Raw genomic sequence first — 15,919 nt, 5'->3', positions numbered from 1 at the left:
GCATCGCTTTGTCTCATAATATAATTTATAATGTACAAACTGCAGTATTTGTCTGTGATGTTTCAAAATATAATATAAATATCATAATACGCATGTTATATTTATAAATGCTATGATACATATGGTTTATAGATAATTTATGAAAAAAAAAATGTATGACATGAAAAATTCAATTTATCTTAAATGGACGTGAGCTTATACTTTTGATTGACAGGGCCCAATGAACAGTATCGAGTCGAGTCAACACATGATAACAAACAAATCAGGTATTCTGTTCAGTTCTGTAAAACAACTGTTTATATTCTTACATCTGTGGATTTTTTATTCCTTCTATCTTTAAACTATAAACCCTGAACATATAACGAACAAAACACACACAGACCCAAGTATACAGACGGCAGACTTCCACTGTGTGCTCAAGCGTTCTACATCTGAATTGTGTAAACATTTCTACCAAAAAGAGACCTTCTCTTATATTTTCCCTGCCGACAAGTTTATACGTTATCATACTAATCGCGTTTGAACAGCTGCAATTTGCTTTGGTCGAACAAAGGCATTCTAACTAGGTTTTAATTAAGTGTTCCTAATGACCTTAAGGAGATTAGAGGTTCGCCTTCTAATCAATAGCGGGCAGAGAGGAGCAAAGGGAGGGGAGAGGAGGAGATGGGAGGTGGCCAGGGGCTAGGATAGAGGTAGGGTGGAAGGGGTGGGGAAAGAAGAAAGAGGAAGAGGAGGGTGGTGGAAGGACAGATGAGAGCAAAATGCAGAGGGGGAAAAAAAGGAAAAAATGGCTCATGGAACAGTATGTGAAAATCAAATTGTTACATCAGTTATTTCATAAAGCAATATAAAATCTAACCTTAAATAAAAACAATCATCTTATATTCATATACAGAGCCTATGATGAAAGAGGACAGAACTGTGAGTCAAATTGGCAGGATGAAGACTTACTTGCAAATACAGTGACACGAGAGTGATTGTACTTAAAGAAATCAAGAAAAAATTGACATTTTATGTTAGGAATATTGTTGCATTTCTATACAAAGAAACATGCAATAGATGAATAAAGCATTTGACCAGAAAATGATTTGATTCCTTTTATTTTTCTCATCTTTTTCCTTCTGTTCATGCTCTGAGTAGGAGAAGATGACATTACACCACAGTGTCAGATAGGCTATGATCATCAAGAGCTTTGTTAGCCAAGAAGAGTTTCTCTTATCCTCTCTTCACAAGACATTTGCATAGATTTGCAAGGAGTGTGTCCACATGACAAAGAATCTAGTCATACATTGATTGTGCTAATTTATTCAGCCAAGCATTTCCAGAGATTGAAGTGCAATCACACAAGCGGGATTAAAACCGGATGACGATCTCACAATTAATATTGCCTCATTTTCTAAATTACTTGTGTATGACTTATATTTCACAAAATTGTGTTTGCCAGTCTAATAACATTAAGGCTAATATGGTAAATGTAGGCTGGAAATGTACTATGTCTCAGAGTCTTCAGAGGAGCATGAATATGTATAAAGCCATCCTTGGCCTCACTGCTGATTAGGAAAAGTGGAATAAATTGGTTGTCGGGAGCATTTTTTTTTGTTAAAAAAAGCAAAATAGAATATCAGCTTTAATAGAAGGAAACATTATGCACAAAGATGCATGAACTCTCTTTCTCACACACACATACACCCACTGTAACCTGAAGCATTCAAGAAAATGTTGGGATTTGAAGGCATATAAACATAGCACCATTTACAACAACATTAAAGTATTTAGAAGGTGTTTATGGATTTCTTTCTTGAAAACACATACAAATTGTTAACACTTCATGTTTCTGATCAAAATGTTTTACTAACATCATCACGGGAAAGCAGGACATTCTTGTCTGTTGATGGGGCACAAACAAAAAGGGCCATAAAACACAACTCCAAAGCGCCACTAGCGGTCATTCTCAGTAGTTTTTTTTAAATAAATAGATATTTTCTCAATTAAAAAAAAAGTTTTACAACGCTTTTTTCAACCAGTCTTCATTCTCTAGTTCATCTCTTACATAATGCACAAATATACTGTCTACTTACGTACATGCTGAGCTATAGTTGTGTAATCAACTTACAACCCAAATATCTCCATGGTACTCTGTTTGTGGTTAATTAATGATGGAGGGGATGGGGTGTTTGTCTCTTCCATGTTCTTGTACTTTTATTTTGCACATCCTACACTCAACAAATATATCTCTCTTTTCAGTTTTCAAGCAGTCCATTTCATTTTTCCCTGATCCTCTATAACCTTCTCATTGCCCTCCATCTCTATTTCTCTCTGGATGTCCTCTTCTCTTTTGTCCTCGTTTTATGCAACTTTATTTAAATAGGTATATTCATTTTAATCCATGCTGATCATTTATCCTTCTTGGTTGTAAATGAAATGCACTAGAACCTAGATATAAAAACAATTTGGCTTTTTCTTGGCTTTTCAGATTTTATACCCTCAAGTCACTGTCCATATTGTGTGTGTGTGTGTGTGTATGTGTGTGTGTGTGTGTGTGTGGGCAGGCACTCATTTTGCCCCCTATTGAGGTTGAGGCCAGTGCCACCCTCAGGGCTGTGCTGTCCAATCCCCTCCATGCTGCGTTTCTATAGGATTGAATTAACCTCCTGTCTCTCTTGACAATGCACATACACATATCATCATCCAGCGTCACATACCGAAACTCACACACACACACACACACACACACACACGCACACACGCACACACGCACACACGCACATATACACACTATTTGCTGATGCTGATCACCTTTCCCCTGTGAAGACTGCAGTATTATCTTGAGGGCACTTTGGAAACGATCATCAATTATATTTACCCATGGGAATCAACATACTAAATGCACGATATGTTGATATATATTGCTGCAATGAATCAGATCAGTTCTTGAACAGCAAAAACAATACTGTATATGAAATAAAATAAAAGTTCTGCTGAACTTCTTTTAATCAGTGATTGTACATTGTTTTCCCTTTTAGACAATATTCGTTTAATGGTTAGAGATACGCTTATATTTAAGAGGCATTAATCATATTAATCAAGATGCAGCTGTTGGTGAATGTCACATTTTGTATGGCTTCTCTTAAACACTGTAAAGTACTTTAAAAACATTTAAAATGTCTTCAGGCTCCATTTCCAACAATGTTTTCAAACTAACTGTCAGAGGGATATCTTTGTATTAGTTGCTGACAACACAAGAAGCTCTATGCAAAATGATTTAATTATGTAAAAAAACGAAGCAAACAACTCTAAAGGGGGCAGCCAGTGCTCAACTCGAAGAAACAGAGAAAACTGACAAGAAAACCTGACTGGAATGTGGAACACAAAGGTAAATGACAAGGGAAATGTGGGGAGAGAAGGGTGTAATTACAAAAGGGGTGGGACAACAGTTCAACACAGGTGCAATGCATGAGGGCAAATAATCCACAATAGCTGAGGACACACAAGGGAAGACCTGAAATGAGAGGGGAGGTAAGTAACCCTGTTAAACAGGAAATAATCAAAGGCAACCAACTAAGAGCTATGAGGGATTGCAACACCAATCTGTACATGTTAAAGTTACATATGGGAGGAGAGGTTTCAGGAAGCAGGATTAAGGCTGCACTTTAACTTGATGTGAAAGGCTTCAGAGGGAGGACAGCAAAACTGAATCCACAATCTGACGGATGAGATGAAGATGAAGCATTTGCAACATTGGTTATTGTAAATGATCTGTACCTGGGCAGCAAATACCTGCGCTCCACAATAACTTCTACATTGAGACCCCGTCCACACGTAGCCGGATATCTGCGGATATCTGCTAAACCAGAGATATTTTCCTACGTTTGGACCTGTCATCCACATGAAAACGCAAATAAACGAAGGTTTAAAAAAAACTCCGGGCAAAGTGAAGATTTTTGAAAACTCCATTTATGTAGATGCGTGTAGACACACACAACCGGAGTTTCGCGTTTTTGAACGTCACATTATGCGCCAAAACAACAACAAATCTGCTCTGACGTGCGCCTTTTGTTTACTACAGAACTACAGATGATCCAGCATCTGTTCTCCAAGCTATTAAATAAATGGTCTCTGGTCTTGACCACCGCTTACTGCGTTACACCGACACAGAGCCTACGCCGTAGGGTACGCAGCGACACGCACCCTACGCCGTACCCTACGGCGTAGGCTACGGCGTAGGGCTGCGTCGATAACGCGGCAGCTCCGTGGGGGGACACGGGGGGGAGAAGGAGACGCGCCTGCCGGGGAAGCGGAGCCGCGGAGGTGCAGCTTCCCCGCGAGCCGCAGATTATCTACAGGTTTGAAATGCTTATGAATGTGGTCGAAAACGCAGATCTTCGGTTACGTGTGGAAGGGGTTTTTTTTTAAAACGATGTAATGTGGATGCAAATTTTTTTATAAACGGAGGGGGGAAATATTCGGTTTTAAAAATACCCGGCTACGTGTGGACGGGGTCTTAAGCAGAAACACAGTGGCAGTAAGAATGAGTAGGAAGATGGGATAGGGAGAAGAGGTACAGTATACGACAAGTTGTCTTTGGTCGTTCCTCTTAATGTATAAAAACATGCTTGTTGGATTAATTGATGCTTCTAAGATCTCAGTAGGAGTGAGTGTGAAGGGTTGTTTCTGATTTCTATATGTGTGGCCCTATAAAGGACAGGTGACCTGTTCAGGACATACTCCACCACTTGCCCGAGAACAACTGGGAAAGTTTCAACTCTCACATTTGCATTTTATGGCATTACACCTCACATACGAAATTATTTTATTATTGTTGAACTAATGAAATATTGAATAAAGAACAGTATGAGCACATTTAATTACTCCCCCTCATTTAAGAGGATTATAAAAGTGTTGACATTCATTCATAACTAAACCAAAGGAAATGTAGAGGCCAACTTGTTTTCCCACCAGTTTGTGGATCAAATACACTGAAATCAAATTATTTCAAGATCCAATTTCTTAGTTCTGGGTTAAAACACATGCAGCATGAGCTTAACCCGTAAACGCTTTCACTCTAGTCAGATACTTTCATCTGGAGAGCGCCGGCAGCACTGAGAGTCATGTTCTTCGACTTCTCCAGGGCTTTTAACACCATCCAGCCATCGCTGCTCAGGGGGAAGTTGGAGGAAGCAGGAGTCGACTGTCACCTGTCTGCATGGACCATCGACTACCTCACCAACAGGCCGCAGTACGTGAGACTCCGCAACTGTGTGTCTGATGTGGTGGTCTGCAGCACGGGGGCCCCGCAGGGCACAGTGCTCGCTCCGTTCCTCTTCACACTTTACACTTCGGATTTCCACCACAACACGGACTCCTGCCATCTCCAGAAGTTCTCCGATGACTCCGCCATCGTGGGACGCGTGTCCAGGGGGGACGATCTGGAGTACAGGGGGGTCATTGCCGACTTTGTTACATGGTGCGAACTGAACCATCTGCGCATCAACACCAGCAAGACGAAGGAGGTGGTGATCGACTTCGGCAGGAACCCTCTGCCTCTTGCACCGGTGAACATCCAGGGGCTGGACATTGAGACGGTGGAGGAGTACAAGTACCTGGGTGTTCACCTCAATAATAAACTGGACTGGTCTCATAATACCTGTACAAGAAGGGCCAGAGTCGACTCCACCTGCTGAGGAGACTGAGGTCCTTCAGCGTGTGCAGGGAGCTCCTAAGGACTTTTTATGACTCTGTGGTAGCGTCTGCTATCTTCTATGCAGTGGTCTGCTGGAGCTGCGGGAGCTCGGAGAGAGAGAGGAAGAGACTGAACCGACTGGTCAGGAGGGCTGGCTCGGTTCTTGGTTGTGCTCTGGACTCTGCTGAGGAGGTGGGTGAGAGGAGGATGCTGGTCAAGCTGAACTCCATCATGGACAACCCCTCTCACCCCCTACATGACACCGTGGGAGCCCTCAGCAGCTCCTTCAGCCAAAGACTGCTCCTCCCACGCTGCAAGAAGGAACGCTACCGCAGGTCCTTCATCCCTACAGCCATCAGACTCTATAATAACCAACTGTAGCCACCCGAGTGCAATAACCTGTTTCTCTGAAAGTGCAATAACCTTCGCCCGCTAAATACCTCAAGTATTTTTGCACATGTAAATATTATCCGTCTTTTGGGTTTACTATTTTCTCTTGTACATTGCTCATTTTTCTACATTTTATATTGCTCTTTTTTTTAAATGATTTTGCTATTTATTTGTTATTTAAATTTTTTTAGGATATACTTTTTTATTACTTGTCATACTTTCATGTGTATTTGTATTAACCGTTGAGCGTGTGTTTGTTTTGCTGCTGCACAATTGAATTTCTCCTCTGGAAGATCAATACAGTCTATTCTATTCTATTCTACTGTTTCCTACATGCCCTTTGCATTTTCCATCCAATTATACATTAACTCAGGGCCGGCCCAAGCCTCCAAATTTTGCTTAGGGCCCCCTTAAGCAAAATTTGACTTTGAGGCCCTTTATTTAGCCAATATTATTGTTAATCATTCACACATGTACAGTGCTGTTTACATCCTATTGACGGCCTCACAGGTCTTTACACATGTATGTGGCAGTCATTGATGCTGTTACTGTATCCCTAAAGGTAAAATAAACAGAATAATAAGTAATACCAATGCAATAATAATACAAACAATATCAATAAATGAATGATGAATAATGTTCAGGGTGCCACATATGGTTTTTAATCTCAAAGGGTAGCAAGTCCAGCTACGAGAGTGGCCTGGGTTTAATTTACACAACATTCCAACATTTTGGTTTCAAAAAAGTGCAACAGCAATGTGGAACAATAAGTTGAAGTGCAAGAACAACAAAACTGTGCAACAACAAATAACACTTAGATATATAAAAATAATAACAAAGTCAATTGTACAAACAAATGGTTTAAAAAACAAATATGAAATTGAATAATTAGTTGTAAATGTGTGCAATTCTTTCTTCATGTTATACCCTGTTCTTCCTAAATATTCCAGCCACTCCTTAAACCTGTGCTTCCTGGCTTTTCTAGAGGCAAAATCACTTATGACATCACTATTAGAAATCTGATGGCCAACTTTGTTGTTAATATTAGAGAAAAGAACTTTCCATGTCGAGCCCGCGCTCGCTGAACCCAGTTCGAGCCCACTTCACGGGTGAGAGCCTGCTGCAGCTGCCACTTCTGCTGACAGCAGACTGGGGGAGAAAAAAAACATTTCTTTGCTTTTGTGATGTATGAATGACAAGTGCAGACAGGTTTGTTGTTGTTTTGGTGTTGGGATGACAGCAACTGGTTTTTAGTGATAAAACGCCTATTTGAGTCCAACTGGTACTACATTAATTTTGCGCATTTATATTTTTTTCAAAATGATTTGGCCAGAAGTCATCTCGGGACCTCAAAGTTGAGATGGCCTTATGCAAAATCATATCACTAGCAAATGGGGACTTTAATGTCTGCTATCACACATTAGCAAAAACTTTATATATGTATATGTGTATATATATATATATATATATATATATATATATATATATATATATATATATATATATATATATATATATCATAATAATATAATTATCCCTTAACAATTATTAATAATTAATAAAGTAGATTACTTATCAAATTGAATTATTCAAAATGACTTAATTATTTTCGGGGCACCACCTGGATTTTAACCAGGAAAATGATAACTTAACAACAAAAATCAGTCTCAAGATTAATTATTCTACAGAATACAATAGAAAGGTGAAATCCGAACGCTGGCTTCGTCACTCAATATCCGTGGCAAATGCGCGTATAATAAACAAGGACGACTTGTTTCAATCAGAAATGTATTCACCTCAGTGTCAAGCAGATGGTAAAACAGCACTCCGGGTAAACTCTGATGGTTCGCTACATTAACAGAGACAGAAAATTAGACGATGCAGGTCTTCCGATCATGTGTGTGTGTGTGTGTGTGTGTGTGTGTGTGTGTGTGTGTGTGTGTGTGTGTGTGTGTGTGTGTGTGTGTGTGTGTGTGTGTGTGTGTGTGTGTGTGTGTGTCAGAGCAGCGTTGCGTCGTGCGGGGACGCAGTCTGGGGACGGGTCACGCTGCGTTATGTGGGCACGTAGCCAACGGGGCGTGCTACGTCATGCCATGGGAACAAGCCTCCCAGAGGGCGAGTCACCCCACGTTAGTGCCCGAAAGGAAAGTGGCGGAAAACGAAATTCAGACCACGAGTAAAAATGGCGAACCACCACGTGAGCCTGACGCGTTACCGTGTTAATCAGGGGAGAGAAGGAGGAGCGGATCAGCAGATCGCGTTCTGACGTCCGCCGGCTTGCCTGCGGAATCCTGATGCGTCACACAAATTCCAAAAAAATAAGTTTATGAAGAGTTACGCAAGCTCACGCCACCAAGACATGTCGCAGAGTAGATCTATGTGTGGAGATCTCAGTTTTCCTCATGACTAAAGCGACCAACCGATTGGTTGGAAAAAAGGAAGAGGAACAAGACTGGCCAGAAGCAGGCTCTCTCTTTCAAACTACAAGTACTAAATCAGGCTCCTTTTACACAAAAAATCTGAGCATTTAAATAGATCCTCTGTAAAGCATCAAGAAGCAGCTGCAAGTCAAGCTGTTCTCAAAGTATTAAAAGAACAAGAAATGGAACAGCAAGAGATTGGGAAACTTGAAGCTGAAGTCAGGAAAAGAGCAAGAAGCCTCGTTTAGACAAAGGCACTTGGAGAGAGAGGCAGAAGAAATCAGATTTAAGAATGCGGAGAGAAGCAGATGATGCAAAGTTTAAGGCCCAACAAGAAGAAGAGTATGCAGTTCTTCAGAGACCACTTGACAAAAACAGAACAGCACTTGGAAAAGGTCAAGGATGTCAAGGCAGCACAAGCAAGAATGCAGGTTTATGACCAAATGAGTGTAACAGAGGAGCACAAGGTTGACATACCAAAGATTAACATGGAAGTTGGAGGTGTTAAACATGTAAGCTTCCCATCTCAGCATGAACATGTCTTACCCCAAGCTGCAGCCAGCCCTATAAATGATGGTACATCAGACCTTGTTAAAGCGCTAGCTAGCAAGTACACTAAGTGCTAGTCATATCCCTGTTCCTGAACCTGCTGTGTTTTCTTGGGATCCCTTAAGTTACAGGGACTGGAAACTGTCATTTCAAATGCTGATAGAACCAAAAGAATATTCCAGACACTAAGAAAATAGTCTACTTTTGGAGATATGTGACCGGATCTGCTAAAAGCACAGTTGAAGGATACTTCCTGCTTTGAACTGAATCCGTATATGCCACATAGAAGATTTAGATGAAAGTTAAGGAAATCCATTCACTATTGCAACAGTTTATAGAGACAAAACTACAAGCAGGGTCCAAAATTACCTCCTAGGGACAGTTTTGAACTAAGAGACTTTGCGGTGTCAGTGTGCTGCCATTTTTCTGGTGCTCGTGGAGCAATTAGGGTTTGGTGCCTTGCTCAGGGGCCCAAAGTGGTTCACATTGGTCTAGGGTTGCCACCTTTCAGAAATAGAAATAAGGGACGCCCTGATTTCAGCAGCGCAGGAGCCAAAAAAAAGCCCCAAAACTTCTAAACTGAATAAAAATGTGTTTATTTTATATGAAAAAACTAAATGCTTTGATTTAAAGTTTAAAGTGCTTTAATAGCATTGAACTTGCATGACTGTACAGACAGACAACCATACTAGCAACTGAACTAGCATCCTATGCTACGTATATTAATTTATTTCAATAATTCAACTAGAATATGGTGTAAAAGTTAATTTATTTCAATAATTCAACCAGAAAATGGTGTAAAAGTTAACTTATTTCCATAATTCAACTAGAATATGGTGTAAAAGTTAATTTATTTCAATAATTCAACTAGAATATGGTGTAAAAGTTAATTTATTTCAATAATTCAACTAGAATATGGTGTAAAAATGAATGAAAATACGGGACAAATCGCGTCCCGTATTAGTTCAATACGGGACGCAACATTTTTTTCTCAAATAAAGGACAATTCCGTATTTTACGGGATGGGTGGCAACCCTACCTTGGTCCCCATCCTCCAGACCCAAGCCCACCTCTGTAAACACTAGACTACCACTCCCCACCTAGACTACCACCCACATGAAGAGACTGAGAATATTAGTAATGGATTTCGAGGTACAGATTCTCGTCCCTGTTGCTTCATTCTTGGCTGTGAACGACTCCACTGAGCTACCTGATAGTTTGCCAGAATCTTCTTGGGATTATCAACACTGTCCATAGTTTCATTGAACTCCACAACAGCCAAGGCTGCAGTTAATTTGGCCTACGCGTCCTTGTAATCTACTTCCAAAGTCCTACAAACAAAGGAAGCTTAATATAACTCCTTCCTCAGCTTGATAGCCTCCTCTTCTCTAAAACCCCCATATTCAATGAGGGGCCTTTCTGTCTCCACCCCCACCAAGAAAAGTTACGTGATAATGAATGAAAAGGCAACAATGCCAATATTAAGATAAGGATCAGCTGTTTTCTTCATTTTATTTTGTGAGGGCTGTTTTATTTTTTTAATCTTGTTACATGTGCAGTACATTTTTAAAATCACTGTTTCATCCATCACAATCACACATAAATTAGAAAGATTGTTTAGTATTTTAAATGCTGACGTGTGTTAATGATGTACATGTTGGCCATGGTGAACTCCAATTGTGTTTTTAAGCTAGAGTGGCCCACTGCATATCAAACCTTCCATCTATCTACTGACCACTGGTGGGGGATTTAAAGTGCCACTAATTCAATGGCCAGTGACACGTCAGACTATTTATTAAAGTACACTAACCTAATGAATGGCCCATAGAATGGGGAGTTAAAACATTTACTGTCCTAAGAGAGAGATAGAGAGCAATATACACAAAAAGAGGATGGGAAAGGGGAAGAGAGAGGGGGGTAAAGAAATGAGAGAGTAAGAATAAATGACCCTCCGTATAGAGTTAAGACGTTAAAAGTGCAAATAGACAGCTGACCCTCTTAAAGCTCGCACATGCATACATCCAGCAAAGCCACTTTACACCCTGTGTGATAGAGGGATGGCGAAGAGAATGGGAGAACATAGGCAAAGGGTGGAGAATGGGATGGCCCAAGAAGATGGGATGTTAGAGGAATTGAAAGAGGCACGAAACAGAGGGGAGGTGATTGAACTGGTCTGATTTATAGTTAGTCAAATATGATTTTAAAAAAGTGACAAAAAAGATTGATGGCGATATCAAACAATGAATGAAAGATATAAAAAAAGAGATACAAAAGAATGAAACAAAGAGGACACATACATTCTTGGTCACAATATGATAGCAGTTCATGTCTGAACTGTTATAATATATTTTTGTCTTGCTATGAAAATAAACAAATTGTGAGATATTAATATTTTAAGCATCCAAATTTAACGCTAACAACATTAAATCCTCACCTTCAGTCAAAGAAAATGGAAATTATTGACACTGTTGATACGTCTCTCTCCCACACACTATATATGCACTTATATATATTTCTCTGTGCTTAGGAAGGGGGGTTGTGTAGCTTATCTGAAGAAAAGATAGAGATATAAATGTTAAATCAAAAACCTTCTGTTTCACAGTTTTTTGTATTTCAATTCAGTCTCCATAATATTTATTTCAGTGGAGTACATATGCTGCATATTTCTTTTGTATTTTCTACCTTATGTGCCATGTTTGTGCATTAGGTCATTTGTCAATTTGTACTGTTATTCTTCTTATCTGTGTTGCAGCGAGCGTATGTCAGGGGAATTAGATTCTGTGAAAGGCCATTACCACCATGAGCCTGTGTCAGTATGCCTGTGAAACCCAGGGGAACCCCACCACTGATACAAGAAGATGGGGGGGCGGTAAAAGACACACAAGGCAAAAACGACACACAGACATATATGTACATGTATATGTGTCTATGCTTGTGTAAGGGGTTATATAGTCCAGAAACTAGCCGATGAAACACTATCAATATGATCGGTGTGAAACTGCCACACATTAGCACTTCACAGGCCACATACCCTAAAACAGATACTCACCCTTGGAGACCCAACCCGTTTGACACAGTATTAAGAGGTGAAAACCATATCATCTTTCTCTTAGACTGAATAGAAATATCTCTGGATTAAATGAATGAAGAAGACTTACTATGTAACTGTGTTGACTGTAGTTCTGAATGAACTTCTTCATTAATCTGAAGAAAACAGTAAGATCTTACCCAAGCACTACTTTCAAAACAATACAAAATTGAGGACACCATTTTAATTTTGAACATGCAAACAATAAATAAATGGGGCCAGAAATGCAACCCTGTGGAACTCCAAGAATACATTTTTGCAAGGACTATTAACCTGTACTAGCTTTAAAAAAAACAAAAATGGCATTCCTAATCATGGTTTCATTACTGAATCATTACCTACACCGTAGAAATAAATCAACATGATTCTAAAACAACATAAATAGAGTGTACAGTTTTTTTAAAATCTTAGCTTAAGTACAGTAACAATGGTTTCCTTGCACACTGTAATCCACACTTTTTTGTTTGAACTGATCTTCAAATCACTTCGATCTGGATTATATCCACTTTAAGCCTAATGATAACAAAACTACATTGAGACAACAAGTGAGTTATGCAGAGTACACGTTGATAAATGAAACCAATGAGAACTTTCAACTGAGAAAGAATTACAAGTTAAAAAAAAAACTGGTTGGAAGAGATTATTAAAGCAAAGAGGGGGCAGTACAGAGAAGGATGAAAGATGCTAAGAGAGATAGAGCTACAAGGTGAGTTGTAGATAAAGCCAGAGGGCGGAGGAGGAGAAGAAAAGAGTTAAGTTGGCCATTAGCGATGCGGCATGTGGAACTCACTCTAACATGCGTTCCACAAGGTTAACGATAAGAGCCCTGTAGCAGCTGAAATGCTCAAGTAGCTTTTATTGTATCATAATAATGAATCAAAGATGAAATAAAACAAATGAACTCCAAAAGACAAGCAACTAAAATAAAACATCTGTGTGGAGGGCTGAGTGCGCAGGCAGCAACCCAAGCAGAAGAACGCAAGAGATACTGTAAGGGGAGTGAAGGAGAAAAGCTATAAAAATCTGACTCTTTCCATTAATATTGTCTTATGTCATCTGGTTGAAAAATATTTGCCTGCAGGTCAAGGCTCCCACTGTTAGGGAAGGCTTCTTAAAACGCTTCAAAGCTCTATGCTACATTAAATATCTGGCGTCTGCATCCCATTTACTTTTGCTTGCTTTTAGGGAGGGCAGAGAAAAACCCGGAAGGTGTGAACGTGACTAAGCAACACGAAATAAAAAAACGACTAATGAAACAAAGAAAAGGTTGATATCTGAAAATGAGCAGAAGTTGCATATTTAAAAAAAGAGATGCATTGTGAAACACTGTTTGTTGAATTACTCTTGTTTGCTTAGGATTTTGTGGGATACATTCCTTTAAATGTTGTGAACAGCATGTCTCAATATGTGTGTGTATGTGCCAGAGAAAGTGTGTGTCTGCCCTTGGCAAGAGCAGCAGATCTGGCCCTTCAGAATGGACAGTAGTTAGCCACCCACCGGAGCAAGCTGTTACTACTTCCTTTCCCCTCCCCTGTTGCTTCCTCGTTGTCTCTTGCTTTCCACTCATTCTTTGTCACACTTTTTCATTTGACTTATTCAAAGGGGCAGCAATAAACAACCTGTGTATGAATCTGTGGGTTTTTGCCTATATTTATTTTTTATTCTATTGATAATCCCACTCCTGTCTCGATACCAACTGCTGTAGTTCCCTTTTAGAAAGTGTTAATATCATTGAGGGAGTGACAAAAGTCACTCAGCAGAGACAAACACTGAAGTTTTCCCTTTTTGTAATGGTGCAAGTATATAATTAAAAAAAGCTTGTCATGGCTTATTAGGCTTTAGCATGAAGAGTTCAACCAAACCATGCTGTATTTAAGTTGTTTGCTTTTACATGAGGCGCGAATGCTCAGGTGAATGTACATTTGACCTTATTAGGGCCCGAGCACTGACAGTGAATTAAATTGAACTATTGTATCTGTAGGAAATTTTCTCGTTTTTCTCCTTCCGACGAAATGAGGGCCTTTTTGCCCCCCTAAACGTGCCCCAAAAGTCACAAAATTTTGCACGCAAGCCAGGCCTGGCGAAAAATGTTATATTTAATGGTTTGCATTAATGGGCGTGGCCTAATGGCTCAACAGCGCCCGCTAAAAAACTTCGTGCCTCAAGCCCCACAATACGGTTTGACGTACATACACGAAAATCAGTACACACCTGTATCATTTAGCAACTTAAAGAAAAGTCTCCTGGTGCCATGGCCGAAACCAAACAGGAAGTCGGCCATTTTGAATTAATCGTGTCATTTTGGCAAAATTTATGCCATTTTCACGTGTCGTACTTTAACAAACTCCTCCTAGCAAGATCGTCCGATCGACATAAAACTCGCTCAGGAGACACAAAAGACGTTAACGATGAAAAGTTATAAAAATCGTGACTTTTCGTGAAATGGCGTGGCCGTGGCGCCGCGTCAAACTTCAACGTGAAACAGGAAGTGATACTAGTAGCTGATTGGTCGATATGTGATAATTCCTATTTTCTGCAATAACTTTTGAATGGTTTGACATAAAGACTTTTGGGGGTGGTGTCATCGGACATGGTTTTGAGTCCTTGGCCATAATTGGTGCAAATTACCCCCGCCCCTTCTTCTGATTGGTCGATATTTGATAGTTCCTATTTTCTGCTATAACTTTTGAATAATTTGACATAAAGAGTCGTGGGTGGTGTCATCTGACTTAGTTTTGAGTCCTTGACCTTTTATTGGTGAAAATTGCACGCTTATTATAATTAATTACCATCTTAGACATTTATCAGAGGCAATAAAAGAGCTAAAAATATGTTGTACCATGTACAGAATACTCAGTTTTCAGGATGCAATACTCTGGAGAGTTTTTTTCTGACATCAGCTCTCTATGATGTCACAGAAGGTTTAAATTTCCTTGTACTAAAATTTATTCAAAGCAGTGCAGGTCCATATAAATAAAGCAGCACACCTGAGCTGTGACCACAAGGCTGTTGGTGCGTGCTATAGTGTTCACATATGTTCAGTGGTGGACACCACAAGTGAAAGACATTGACATCCTAAAGAAGGAGTAATGTTGAGCTTTGTCAGCTTGTGGGATCCTGGAAGCAACTGACAACCCATGAAAAACAACTTTTAATCGCCACCAAAAAGATTCTGGCTAATTCTCAGGTGTCTCAGATGGTGAAAGCAGTGTTAGGACTGTGTATAGTGAGGGTAGGAAGCTGCTGACTTTGCTGACTTTGACTTGGCTGTGGATGTTGTGGAGCTGCCTCGGCTGAAAGACCTCTACAAAATTGTGAGGACATTTTGCCTCTGGGGACCTTGTGCCCCATCGTGCAGTACCTCTGGATTGACAAACTGGGATGGTGGTTTTCCTTTTCAAGAAGAGGAACCGGAAGGTGTCCTCCAGATACAAGGGAAACACAACCCTTCACATCCCTGGAAATGTCTGTGCAGGGTTGCTAGGGAAGACAGTCCAGTTGATGGACTTCCTCTTCAGATTCAGGAGGAACAATGCAGGTTTTGTCATAGCTTTGGAACAAAAGACCAGCTCTATATTCTTGCTAGGGTCCTGGGGGACATCTGGAAGTCTGCCAAACATGTCTACATGTGCTTTGTGGACTTTAGGAAGGCCTTCAACTGTGTCCCCACATGTGTGGTGTGCTTACGGAGTACGGGAAACTGGGTCCAAAGATGAATTCCCTTTGGTCCACATCGGATTTGCTCCGGGCACGATCTGAATTTCATCATAGGTTTAAATACACAACTTTTAT

The sequence above is a fragment of the Cololabis saira genome, chromosome 2 (genome assembly GCF_033807715.1).
Source record: "Cololabis saira isolate AMF1-May2022 chromosome 2, fColSai1.1, whole genome shotgun sequence".
Taxonomy (NCBI): Eukaryota; Metazoa; Chordata; class Actinopteri; order Beloniformes; family Belonidae; genus Cololabis; species Cololabis saira.
The sequence above is the reverse complement of the archived record's forward strand: the minus strand, read 5'-3'. Positions refer to the sequence as shown.